Source organism: Dipodomys merriami, unplaced genomic scaffold (assembly GCF_024711535.1).
Source record: "Dipodomys merriami isolate MVZ:Mamm:240054 unplaced genomic scaffold, mDipMer1.0.p SCAF_26, whole genome shotgun sequence".
Taxonomy (NCBI): Eukaryota; Metazoa; Chordata; class Mammalia; order Rodentia; family Heteromyidae; genus Dipodomys; species Dipodomys merriami.
In genome coordinates, this window is record NW_027204048.1 from 5,226,760 (window position 1) to 5,239,054 (window position 12,295).

The window sequence follows — 12,295 nt, forward strand, 5'->3', positions numbered from 1 at the left end:
TCTAGGAGAGACCAATTTACCTTCCCTGTGGTTTTATTCTTTCTATGATCCATACAGATTGGATGGCATAGTCCACACTCAGAGTAGATTGTTCCCCCTGTCTATGACAACTCATTGCCAGTCTCCTCTGGAGATAACCTTCACAAGACACATCAGTGTTACAGCTGTTCCACAATCCTACAGCTGATCAGCACAGGGTGGAAACACATTCAAACATGACACACATCCTTCTCTTTCCCCACCACCCTTCCTGTCCTGTGACGATGTCTCCCTCCAAGGATACCATGAACCGAAGCCTGATCTTCATTCTTCCTGGTGACAAAGAAGGCCACCAGAGAGGATAAGCCAGATAGAAAAAGCGACCCTCTGATTTGGGTTTTGAGTCCTTAACACCCCATTCTGCAGTGTTGTGTGGGCTGAGAGGACCCGGATCACTTAGCTTCCCGCGGCCTCCAGAGCTCCTTTGGAAGTTCTAGTGGACACTGCATTCTGCCTTTCCTTCCCATGACTCCTGCTCATCCTCCTTTTAAAAATGACCTTCTGCAGATTTCATTATTCTATTTCATACATGTGTGCCAATTACATGGGCCACATTCCCCCCTCTGCACACCCTCTCCACCCTCACTGTACCTCTCTTCACATCCCTGTCATCTTTTTTAAGATCCCACACACTCTCCGCTTTGAAACTAAAATAAGGGGAGAAAGCTATAAAAACAACTCCTCTAAAGTTGTATGCCCCAGGACAAGGTGTTTCAACCTGCCAGGGTATGCATTTTCAAACGTTATACAGAAAACTAAAATCACAGGTACAGAGAATCACGCAAAACATTGTACCTGGATTTTTACAGGGCAGACACCCTGCCCCAAACTAGAACTTGACCAAGCATCCCAGAAACCTGCTTCTTCTCTAAAGTTTCTGGCTGGAAGATGTAGAGAGGAGGGGAGTGGGAAGCTCTGGTGAGTATAAAATAGAGCTGAGCACCAAGTCTTGCTTTCTGCTCCATAGAACTTTATGTGGAGGTGGGTGCACTTGTGTGCCTTTTACTCTAACTCCCTTTCTTGGCCCAGGTCAGAGTCTAAAGCGAGTGACAGCCACTGTGCCACAGACTACACTGCAATACTTTACCCTCCATTGTTGTGACAAAACTTCTAGGAAACTAAGCTGGGCTCCAGTGGTGGAGCTACTCAGGAGGCTGAGATCTGAGGATCATGGTTCAGAGCCAGCCTGGGCAAGAAGTCTGTGAGATTCTTATCTCTAATTAACTGGTTTGTTTCTTTTTAATGTTTTATTATCTTTAAATGAGTGTACAAAGAAGTTCCCATTCTACAGAACAGTATATGAATACAAAGTGTCTGCTAACATTGTCACTCATTGCTCCTAACCCACCCCTGGAAGTAGAGCTGTGACTCAGGTGGCAGAATGCCAGCAAAAAGCTCAGGGACAACATCCAGGCTCTGAGTTCAAGCTCAAGGACACACACACACACACACACACACACACACACACACACAACTTCTAGGCCATCAACTTAAAGGAGAAAAGATTTGACGGGTGCCAGTGGCTCAAGCCTGTTTAGCGACTCTGGAGGCTGAGACCTCTAGGAGAGAGGTTCAAAGCCAAGCCAGAAAGAAAAGTTTGAGAGACTCCACCTCCAATTAAGCAAGGGAAAATGTTAGACTCAAAATGTGGCTCAAATGATAGAGTGCTAGATGTGAATAAGAAAGCCAAGTAAAAGCCATAGGCCTTGAGTTCAGGCCCTAATACTGGCACCAAAAACAGGGCAAGATTATTTGGCTCAGAGCTTTAGCACTTCTAGCCCATGGTCACTGGCTCCCTTTTATCTAGGCTGCAGTAAGGCAGAGCACCATGACAGAAAGTGGAGCAGAGCTGTATTCTGGTGTCTAGGAAATACAGATAAAGGAATGGGCCAGGACAGCACCCACTCCCTGCAACTTCTAATGTTTCTACCATAAGCAATGCATATCAAACAAAGACTGATCCCTAGTTAGTCCATTGAGGAGATCAGACAGAGCCCTTGATCCATTCACCCGCCAGTGCTCCACCTCTGAACACAGCTACAGAAGGAACCAAGGCCATGCTTCAGGGACACTTGGGATCCAAGCTCTGGTGCATGCCTGCACCAGGGAAGGGAAGAGGAGAAACTGGGATTTTGCTCTCTTAGCATGGAATGCCATGGGCTCTACATCACATGCTTCACACTTTACAATGGCTATAGCAGCTTCTGTTCTCACCTAGCAGAACATTTTAGAGAACAGAAAATATTTTTAAAATAAGATGAACTATCTGTCCATGTTATGCAAAAAATGAATATGGAATATTATAAAGAAAGCAATTAATCCACACTTAAAACTAATTGCTGAACCCAGTGGGTCTTTAAATTATTCATTAGTGCTCTTTAAACATAATTGCAGTTTATGAGGAAAACCCATTATGAATTTCTTTTAGGAATGAAAAAGAAAGGGTTTCCTTTTTTTCCCCATTTTTATTTACATCTGCTTTTGGTTCTTCAGACAAGACGATGTTTAGGCCAACTTAGTATATCCATTATGCCCATTCCAATCTAGCCAATCTTGACCTTAATCATACCTTAATACTTAATCATACCTAAACTTCACGAAACAGATCCTGAGCTCATGAAAGGACAATGAAGCTGTCCTAGGAGGGTATAAAAGACATGTCCTAAAAGGAAAAAGAAAAGACTCTACAGGTACAAAGAAGGAGCCCAGGATCGAGATACAAGGCCCTGGGTTCGATTCCTCAGCACCACATAAGCAGAAAAAAGCCGAAGTGGCGCTGTGGTTCAAGTGGTAGGGCACTAGTCTTGAGCTAAAGAGCTGAAGGATAATGCCCAGACCCAGAGTTCAGGCCCCACGACTGAAAAAAAAAAAAGAATAAAATTCAGGGCTGGGAAGGTGGCTCAGTGTAGAGTGCTTGCCTTGCATGCATGTAAGCCCTGGGTTCGATTCCTCAACACCACATAAACAGAAAAGGCCGGAAGTGGCGCTATGACCACTATGGAAGAGTGCTAGCCTTGAGCTAGCCTTGAGTTCTCTGGGCCACAGGACTGATGCCAGTCCCTGCATGCATGGTGAGGGTCCCCCCTGCAGCTGCTCACAATGCTCGAGAGTCTGTAATGCTCTCTCTCCCTGCCCCCCTCATTTGCAACATGCCCCAGGATTTTAATTTCTCTGCTGCCTTTAAAGAACTCTCAGATCCACTGACATAATATGGTAGGAGAGAAGGACGTCTATCTAGTTCACTGGCTTCTAAACTGTGTTTCCCACTGGGATTGAGTTGCAGAGTGGAGTAGGCTTGGGGCTCCCCAACTTCACTCCAACTCCCTCTCCCCAAGTCTCCATCAGAAGACCCCATCTGAGTCTATAAGACTTCATTTGAAGAAAATGTCCTTCTCCTAAAAACCAAAACTCAAAGCTGATACTCCTGATAGAGATGAGAAAACCAGAGTCTAGGAAAGTGGGTAGACTTGCCGGCGCTGGGCACGCCATGGGCAGAGCTGGAGCAGGCCGGGCCTTGGTGGCAGAAGTACTCAGAAGACAGTCCTGAGGCCCAAACAGTCTGCGTCCGTATCGACTCCAGCCACTGTCTTTAGAGTTCATCCGTTCTTAAACTTTCCAAGCCTGTTTTCATCTGATAAAAGTTAAAAATACCAACCTTGCATACCTGGATAAACCACGGTCCCTGGAAACACTTCAAGCACCACACAGGCAGCAGGTGTTTAGTGTAAGCAACAACTTAATCAGAGATACTCAATCAGCTCCCACCAGAAGTGTCCTGCTCGCAGTAAGTAACAGATTGTATGGGGGGCCAGAGGAAAGACGGACGCTAGTTAAATCAATGATGAATGTGAAACGAAGTTATTCAGGCCTGAGATTTCAGTTCCTTTCTTAGACCAACAGTAATCTTTTGGGGGGCCACTTCTCCCACTCATAGTTATATCTGAAGTGAGACTGGTTCCCTCCTTAGCTCCAGTGAGCACTTTTTATGTCCCCTGAAAGCCACATTCTTGATCACCAGCCTATGGGTCTACTTGGTGGTGGGGAAGGATGGCAGGAGGAAGGCAGGTGACTGGGGAGATGAAAGAGGTTATTTGTTCTATAAAACATACTCAGTGCATACTTGAGAAATGAATGGATAAATGAGTGAATTAACTGCAAAGTGAATTGTTAGGCATTTGATATCCACAGATTTCACTTTAGTTTACCCTCTTCTATAACTAGATTTCTTTTGGTTGTTTATATTAATTGAAATTTTTATGTTAAAAAACCATCATTCTCAAGAATTCACATGATTGGGTACAAATTTATGAAAGAAAAAAAACCAGACAAGATAGAATGATGGTTTGCCATATAAAAACATCCCAGGACAAATTTTTCCCCTAACTTCAGAGGGCTGGGAAGAAACTATAAGGCAGGAAGTACATACCTGATTATGATTATTCTTTTATGTTTATGATCTTGAGTCAAGCACTTACCATCGTGAAAGCCTGAACTGAACGCCAAAATTTCTTTCACTATAAGATCTAAAGTGATCAGCTCATGAGTACGTGTGTAAGACAAAATCAACACAATGTTAAGCAATAAATTTATCTGACAAAGGTAAATGTTACAGTGGAGACTTCCAGGTGTTTAGCATTCTCAGCCAAAGCAATAAATAAACAGACTCCTCCCAAAGTAAAGATGGAAACATAATTATTCAGTCTCTCCATGTTACATTTGCCCAGAAATTGAAATATTGTTAGCAAACACAGATTTAAATTTTGTGCTCCAATGAATTGGGAGATCTCTTAGTTTATTGTTTTGATTTCTCTGCTTTCTACCACAGGGAAATTATGCAAACTCTTACAGTACATGAAAGGAATACTGATAAATTATGGACTTTGGTGCTTAGTTTGAAGATAATTCCATGAGTCTCTACCAATCTATTGACATGGTGGTCTGAAGGCAACTGTGTTGATGTCATTCCTTTCAGTCCCTCTCTCTGTCTCTCCCCCTTTCCTTCTTCTCTCCCTTCCTTCCTTTATTTTCTTTTTTCTTTTTCTTTTTTGCCAGTCCTGGGGCTTAAACTCAGGGCCTGGACACTGTCTCTGAGCTTCTTTTCCGCAAAGCTAGCACTCTACCACTTGAGCCACAGCACCACTTCTGGCTTTTTGTGTGTATGTGGTACTGAGGAATCAAACCCAGGGTTTTGTGTATGTTAGATGAGCGCTCTACCACTGAGCCACCCTCCCAACCCTTCCTTCCTTTCTTCATTCATTCATGCATTCATTTTTGAGATAGTTTCCTGTTGTGTAGTCAATGCTGACCTCAAACTCACTGTGTGGCCCAGGCTGTCTTGAACTCGTGATCTTCTGCTTCAGTCTCCAAGTGCTGATATTACAGACAGTTCCTCCACACCTAAGTTGTTGCTATTCTTAAGAGATATAATTCAGTGATGTGTTAAGTGTGTTTGAGGATCACAACATTGTCTGGTCTCAATCCTACTTACAGGTCAGAAGCTTTTAGAAATCTCTGTAAAATGCAGAGCCCAGCATCCCACTCAGACCTGTAGGATGAACCTCAGAGCCCAGCTAACGGGCACTGAATATGGCCTTCGGTGATTCTCTTCACATCTAAGCAGAGACATGAGGCTGTATTTGTGACAACAAAGAAGCTAGTAAAGACAAAGGTAATTCAACCTTTCGTTTTAGCTGCATGACACCACATAATACTTTCACTTTATTTTTCACTTAAAAAAAATTAAATTAGTTGGACCCTGGCCTCTGTGTGTCACAGGGATACAAGGTCATGGACTTTGCTTCAATCTGGAAAGGGTATCATACTTGAGTGTGTAGAAAGAATCGTGTTTATTACAAATCAGAGAGTCTGTGTGCTTCAAGTTATTGGGGCCTTGTCTCAAAAACAAATAAAAACAAAAGGGGAAGGGCATGGCTTCAGGGGTGGCGTGCGCGCCTGTGCCTCAAAAGTACAAAGTTTTAGATTTAATAAACCAAAGTGTTTGGGGAAAGTGCTGGAATCCAAACTAGTGTCAAATGAAAACTTGTTATAGAAAGTTCTGGGTGAAAGCCAGGACAGCCAGCTGAGCAAGCTGTGGAAGAAAGCGAAGAAGACTTCTAAGAAGGCTCAGACTCGGGTGGAAGGCCCCCAGAGACCCTGGCAGTGAGCAGCCCAGAGGACATCCATCTAAGATTTCCTACTCAAGCCAACAAGAAATAGGCATCAGTCTAGCTACAGGGCTGTCCTTTCTGAATATTTGCCTGTGGTGAGGACTCTTGCTGGGGATAGGTCATCTGCAAATCAGAAAGGAATTGCCATTCTTCACATGGGTAAAACAACACCAGTCACGGGCACAAGAGCAGCAGAGTCCAGCCACCTCCCACAATTGCTTAAGGAGGTCCAAAGGCACCAGAGATGGATGTCAGGCATGTGCCACCTGCTGAGTCTGAGTCCCAGGACTGCTGCTAGAAATGGGGCAGGGGTAGGGGGGGCAGTTAGGGACCCACATGGAAAGTTCCACACCTGGCATCACGGAGCAGGCCACAGCTAGAATGCAGGGGCACTGGCAAATATGTGGAAACTACCTTCAGGCCACGTGTACCCTGTGTATGTAAGACGTCGATCCATGCTGTGTCCGACTCAGATCCATCCCAAGACATCTCGTTATGGATATGCAAATGTTCTAAACCACAAGGAACTCCAAAATCCAAACTGCTGAACCACTTCCAGGCCCGAGCACTTTAGATGAGGGAGTCACACCTATGCACAGTATCTCCCAGTGGTATGAGGGCCCTCAATCTTCAAGGTTATTTCATAAAAGTAATAAGCTTTTGTTTCACTTGATGATGGTGCCACTGCATTGAATATTCTCTTGCTGAGAAAATCAACATCTAACCTCTCTTCTTGCACATGTGCACATGTGCAGATGTGCACAGAAACAGTTGATTTATTTACCAGGAACGCAAGTGAACTCACACATGGACTTCACCCTTTCATCCATTCCAACACAGTGTGTTTATGGAAGAGCCATCTCATAGGGGAAGATGGCAGGGTTGTACCCTGTGCACGGGATCATCCAGTAAAGAGGCAAAGTTGCCACCAAATCTCAAAACTGCTTCTCCCCCGCGTATACTGCAGGCTGAACATCCCTTACCTCTGTGGGACTGGAAGTGCTTAGAATTTCAGATTAATAAAAACTTCCATATATATAATGAGATACTTGAGGACAAGACCTAAGTCTAAACATTTCATATACCTGACATATAGAGTCTGACAGTCATTTGATGCAATATTTTCAAAAGTCTATGAGTGAAACAAAGATGTGTGCAACTGAACCATCAAACTTATGGCTTCATGTCAGTGCTCAACTGACATGAATTTCTGGAGGATTTTCAATTCTTGATTTATGGATTAAGGATGCTTACACTGGGCCAGGTGTGGTGGCTCATTCCTATAATCCCAGTGACTTGGGAAGCAAAGATGAGAGGGTTTTGTTTTGAAGCCATCCTTGGCAAAAAACTAGTGAGATTCTGTCTCATTAGGCTAGATATGGTGGCATGAGCTTATAAGCCCATTTACTTAGGAAGTGGAGGCAGGATGATCATGGTCCAAGGCTAGCCCAGGTTTTCAGACAGTCTCTTGTAACACAGCAAGAGACTCTACCTGAAAAGTGACTAAAATATAAAAAAGTTTCAGGGACATGAGTCAAGCGGTAGAGCACTTACCTAGCAAGCACAAAACCCAGAGTTCAACCCCTAGCACTGTAAATAGTCATAATCATAAAGGACGTTTCTGGTTAGAGGCAGCCAGATATCATTAGGAGAGCTATAGGGCATGGGGGGGGGCAGGGGCTGGCCATAGGACAATGGTGCCAATGGTGCGGAGGAAGTTCATGTCCGACAGCAGTGTTGAACTGAGGTCTGGAAGTGAGCCGCCTCATACAACACCTAAGGAAGTAATCTTGGTTCCTAAAAGGAGGATCTACAGCAACATCACAAGTCAGGCCTGCTCCCAGAAGGGAAGCTCCTCCTTCCTCACAATGTCTGCCAAGAGTGCAGAGTGGATGGCACCTTCTGGAATGGGGCATGAGGCACTCCTGCGGGCTTCTGGCATCACACAGCAGGCCCTTAGTCCCAGCTAGCAATACACCTACTCACTGCCTCAGGTCTCCATCTTGGAGAAGACAAGCCACTACCAAATGTACCACCACCAGGCATCGTGGTACACCAAACATCCTCATGGGGAAAAGAAAGTCATATTTCCCGATGAGCTGCAAACATGAATCACAGAAATGAGAGAAAGCAACAACAAGTGTTGGATACATTAGGAGCAAAGTATCAAGTCTGGTCATTGCTTGGAGCTACCAAAGATGTACTCTGTCAGGAATCAAGGGGAAGGAATTCCAACAGTGTTCATTGAGCGTTCCAGCAAGAACTGATTTTAATTGCTTTATGAATTGCTCTGATCCTGTATTTAGGAAATCATTAGGGGCCTGAGAGGGTCACTTAAATTTCTCACTTAACTGAATTTTATGGAGAAAATTACATGTTTAAATATTATTCACCAAATAGAGGGCTTGCAAAGGTCATAAGACAGGACCTACTGAAAGAGCAGGGTCTAAGACTCAGCATCACTTAATTCCTCAACAGCCTGAGGAGGTGAGCAAACTATGCTTGTATGACAGAGGAGGCAACTCACCCAGAGAGGAGAGTCACTTGCCAAGTCAGAAGAGGGAAGGGCTGCGCTGCCCCAGGGTCCGGCACATGGCAGGCACTCAGCATATCATATCAGGGGTTCTCCAAACCCCACCCAGACCAGCAGCTTGAGCACCACCCAGGAGCATGCAAGAAATACCCACTCAGACCTGACTCAGTCACTCTGGGTTCAAGGCTAACTAAGCTCAGTTTAAAACAAAAACCCAGAAGATTCTGATGCTCAGTGAAATATGTATGATAGTGGTGTAGGTGGGAAGGGGTGGATCCACGATGAAAGAGAAAGCAAGGATGAGACATAGATCTTAGGTTCTAAAGAGCAAGTGAGCTCACAAAGGGCCTTGATGGTTTCCATTATGTCTGGGATCTGCACCATCCCCCCCCCAAAGCTCATGTGTGGACGGTTGGTAGCCAATGCAGCAGCTGCTTTGACATTTGTGGAATTACCCTTGGTTTCTAAATCTTAGTTTCCAAAGTCTGTGGATAATCTGGAAGATCTACAATGTCATCACAAATGAGACAGGGTTCGGGGGTGTGGACTGGAGCACAAAGACTGTGACACCATTCATTGGTGGATTCTTCCTAGTACTGACTGATTCCAATTGGAAGGCACTATGGCAGATAATGGAAGGTTCCGGAAGATGTACCTAGTTGCAGGAAGTAGGTCACTGGAAGGATGCCTTGGAAGGGCACATCTTGTCCTCATACCGCTGCTTCTCTGACACTATTCTCTCTCTTTTCTTCCCTCTCTCCCTCCCTCTCTCTTTTTCTCTCTCTCTGCTTCTCTATGTCTCTCTTTGTCTCTCTCTCTTTGCTTAACAACATGTGTGGAATCTGAGTCCCTTCCCTGCAAAGAATACAATGCTCCAAGTACCCATTTTCCTCTCTCCCTCCTGAGCCCCCCTCAACAAGGGCCACCTGAGGAAAGAAAATTTCATCTTGTACAAAACCAGATTTGTCTTCCTTCTTTGCACAACAATACAATGAAAGCCCAAATGATTTTTCCACATTTGGTAGCACTTAGATGCTTTTCATCAGTGCGAGAATAACGAGGAGAACTACTTTCGTCCTTTCTGTTTACTGCAGTGATGCAGCTGAAAGAAAACAATTTAAACCTATAAACAACTGAGATGTTTTTGACTTAAAACAGCACCAAGTCTCAGTCATTATCTACAAGCCCAGCTTGTGTGGAAGAGGCCTAAGAGTCCACTTCAAGCTTTGTGGTGATACTAGACACCAATTCTTTTAAATGGTTATATATGGATTTTTAATATTTATCAGAGAAAGAAGCATCCTGTATATTACTGCAGAGGGTGGAGTTCAAGTGAGTAAAACAACAAGCAAAAAGTAAAATGATTACAGGAAAGAAAACCAGCAAACTTTAAATAAAGCAACAATCCGGGTGCCCTTGAACATACAGTGAGAACTAATGGAAATAACCAGGGGCAGTGGCTCGCACAGTAACCCACGCTATTAAGGAGGTTGGAATCTGGAGGAGGATGGTGGTTCAAGATCAGCTCAGGCCAACATGTGCATGAAACTCCATCTCTAAAATAACTAGCAAAGTGTAGCGTACAAGCAAACGAGGCAAAAGGCTTGGTGATTAGCTAACACGTCTAACAAGCTCCCCAGAAGACAAGAGACTATGTAACCTACCCGCGTGGCTCCAATGGCGTGTCCCTCCAGGAAGGAAGGTAGATGTGTCAGCTGGCTTTCCGTCACAGTGATAAAATGCCTGAGAGAAACAGCGTAAAGGAAGATAGGTTTGTGGAAGATGGGTGGTTTCAGAGGGTTCGCCAGATACTGTCATATCTGGCCCAGGGTGGGGCCTTTCATCGTGACTGGAAACATGTGAGGGAGCAAAGCTCCTAATGGCCAGGAAGCAAAGAGACAGTGGGATTCCAGGACCAAGCTCCTCCCCAAACCCAGGAGGCTAGAACCGCATTGGTGATCAGCCTTCTCCTGAGTCAGAGTCACTCGACCCCATTCTCCCACGGGGCCCCACTTCTGCACACCACTGCGTAGGGGACCAGTCTTCTCCACAGGGGCTTTATGAAGGGGAACAGAGGTGCTTAGTTATGGTCAGGTTTAAGGGGACTGAAAGAGGCAGTGAGTTATGAAGAGGAAGAAATCATACCACCCCAGGAATGAGGGACAAGACAAAGCAACAATGTGACCAGAGCTGTGGAGGAGTTATCAAGGCAGGAAGCCACACAGGACACTGGAGAGAAGGGACGAGAATTAACAACTCAACCACCCCTTCTGCCCTCCATCACTCATCTGCTATTCCCACTGGCCAAACCAACCAGAAGGGAGAGGTGAAGGACCAGTGGGCCCACTGGTAGAGACCTCCCTCCAGTAACACGAGTGGGACAAGGATGGATGGAAGGGTGGAAGGGTGAGCGGCAAGCCAGGGAGACGCCATTGTCATCCAACCTGCTTCTTTGGTAAGACCAGGGCTGTCTGACAAGTGAGGAAGGCCCCCAAACCTCGATGCAGTTTCACTGGGATGGCAAAGAAATAGGAGAGTGTGGTAGCTCAAGCCTGTAATCCTGATATCCAGGAGGTTGGGACCCAAAGGATCTGGGTTCAAAGCCAGGCCGAATGGAACAGTCCTCAAGAGTCCATCTTTAAATAACCAGTTAAGAAGTAAAACTCCAAGCATGGCTCAAGTGGAAGAGTGCCAACCTAGCAAGAAACTGGAGCCAAGTGTGAGGTCTTGAGTTCAAACCCCAATTCTACCAATAACTAAACAAAGAACAGCAAAAAGTAATCCACAGGCTAAGTAGAAGCTGCCACCAGGAGAACACGCAGATGTATGACTCACATCCACAGGAATGGAAATGGGCTGGCGTTGCCAGGGGGTGTGGGAGGGGAAGTGGGGGGGTTGAGGAGTGGGGGCGGGGCAGAGAATGAGGAATGGAAATGTTTCTGAACAAGGTGGGTGTCAGCTGCACAGCTGACACAGGAGTGTGCTGCTGATGCCGGTGAATCGTGAATCGTTTGCTTCTGAATGGCCACGTCTCATAGTGAGGATGCGGTTAACAACGCACCACCAACCTTGGGCTGCCGCACCCCACGTTTAGACCTTATTCTGCAGCTGCAGGCCCAAGGCTAGCTGTCTCCGGTGGGTTTCCCCCGAGGCCTGGAGGAAAGTGTCCACTCCACCTACCCTCCGTGGATCCCACTGTCCAAATTCCCCATGTCAATAGAGACATTAGATTAGGGGCCTGTCATACTGTAGACAATAGTCATGGCGCAACGGGACTCTAGGAAGTTGTATAGCTTTGAAAATAGAGCCCCTCCACCTACTAAACTTCATGCGGGCTCGACCCCCATCCAGACACACTGTTCTATGAAGAGGAGCCTGGTTCTCTCTCCCTTGCCAGTACACACACTCCATCTGTACCCAGCTACCCCCCTTCCCTCCGCTCTGCCACATGGTGGCACACGCAGGTCCCTCGTCGCAGTGCTATGTTGTTTGTACTTCCAGTCACCAGAATCATAAGGTAAATAAACCTCCCTACTTCATAAGCTACCTAGCTTCA